Raw genomic sequence first — 2081 nt, forward strand, 5'->3', positions numbered from 1 at the left:
TTCAAAATACGTTAGCGGATGATAAACAAAGTGTTTAAGTCCAAAACTTAAATAGCTAATTTATTAACTCGAAAAATATGGATTTTTCTCGATATTTCATAACTATTTACAAAGCAATAGCGAGTCTATAATACTTATTTAGTGTCACAACTCACACACTAGCCTTGTCTGCTTGAACAAAAAAATGGCTGGTATCTTGAATGGTTCAATGCTGTAACCATGTTTCAAAACTAAGAACCCAGTTAACTTACCTGTGATGGTTCAAAGACTGTAATCCCAACATGAAAGCTATATTGATAAACACTGTATTGAAAATCTGTGTGAATGTGTGCGTGTATGTGTGCGTGCGTGTATGCGTGGGTGTGGGTGGTTGGGTTGTGTGTGTGTGTGTGTGTGTGCGTGTGCGCGTGGGTGTGGGTGGTTGGGTTGTGTGTGTGTGTGTGTGTGTGTGCGTGTGCGCGTGGGTGTGGGTGGTTGGGTTGTGTGTGTGTGTGGGGGGGGGGGGTGTGGGTGGTTGGGTTGTGTGTGTGTGTGTGTGTGTGCGTGTGCGTGTGCGCGTGGGTGTGGGTGGTTGGGTTGTGTGTGTGTGTGTGTGTGTGTGTGCGTGTGCGCGTGGGTGTGGGTGGTTGGGTTGTGTGTGTGTGTGTGTGTGTGTGTGCGTGTGCGTGTGCGTGGGTGGTTGGGTTGTGTGTGTGTGTGTGTGTGTGTGCGTGTGTGTGTGCGTGTGTGTGCGTGCGTGTATGGCTGTGGGTGGGTGGGTCATGTTTGTGTGTGTGTGTGTGTGTGTTAGTGCGTGCGTGTATGTGTGCGTGCGTGCGTGCGTGCGTGCGTGCGTGCGTGCGTGCGTGCGTGCGTGCGTGCGTGCGTGCGTGCGTGTGTGAGTGAGTGTGCTTGAGTGTGTTTGTGTAAAATTTGTATTAATCTTGCTAGTTTGTCGGTGTAAGTCTTAATTGTTAAACTGCCTTATAATTGATCGTAATAAGCCAAGTCGTAAACATTTATTGATAACCTGTTGTCGAAACTACGCTGTAAACTGTAATGTTAATGTTTTGAACGTATCTTGATCGGGTCTTCTTCTCGGAGCTTTACTGTGTCCGTATCATGGATGTTCAGACTAAACATGATACTGCGATATCAAATATCCAGACACTGGTCTACACTTCTTATCCTTATTCTTCTTAAATCTGAAACCACAAAACGTCAGCGTATCTTTAACCTTTAATTTGTGGGAAAAAGGGGCGCGTGTGTGCCTGCGCGCGCGTGCTTGCCTGCGCGTGCGTGCTTGTCTGCATGCTTGCGTTCGTGAGTGGGTGCGAGTGTGCGTGCGTGCATTTGTGGGTGCGTTTGAGTGTGTGCGTGTGTTTGTGTGTGTGTGTGCGTGCGTGTGTGTGTGTGTGCGTGCGTGCATTCGTGGGTGCGTTTGAGTGTGTGTGTGTGTGTTGTATATTTCTGCCCTATACTTAATCATGATATGGCGCGGAATAAGGAGAAATCTTTAACATTCATGAATACCCTCATTTTGTGAATACTACGCTCGTATTACTGTGAGTATAATGTTGTGCATGTGTGTTGTTCAGGTCGTCTCTTTCTCTATATTTTATTGTCCAAGTATTATGTAAAGTTAAGATATAACATGCTAGTGAGTAATCAGACGTCTGGCCACCGGTTTAATCTACAAGAGGTTTTACTGATAGTGCCAAGGCTGTAACTTCTAACTCATTTATCATCATAATACATAGACGTACTGGTATAATGGGTCGAACGGGTTGCTTCTGTGTAAAACTAGTTTGTGAATTTCGTTTTCGTTTTTACACTTATCCCATTATAATTATTCTTACGCGATATTGTCGTAAAAGTTTTTTAAAAATCACAATAAGGGCAATTTTTGGAATAAGTGCATAATGTAGAAAACATGTATCCTCTAATATGGTTTTACCCTTGTTCATGCTTCAATCAAAAAGGTTTGGATTGCGAATCGGAAGCTTTCAAGATCAATTATTTGTAATGCTTTAAATATAATGTATTGCTATTCTGGCATGACTTCATTTCGATACGCCCAATACTTCTAAAATGTAAAACTC

This window comes from Mya arenaria, chromosome 5 (assembly GCF_026914265.1).
Source record: "Mya arenaria isolate MELC-2E11 chromosome 5, ASM2691426v1".
NCBI classification, from domain to species: Eukaryota; Metazoa; Mollusca; class Bivalvia; order Myida; family Myidae; genus Mya; species Mya arenaria.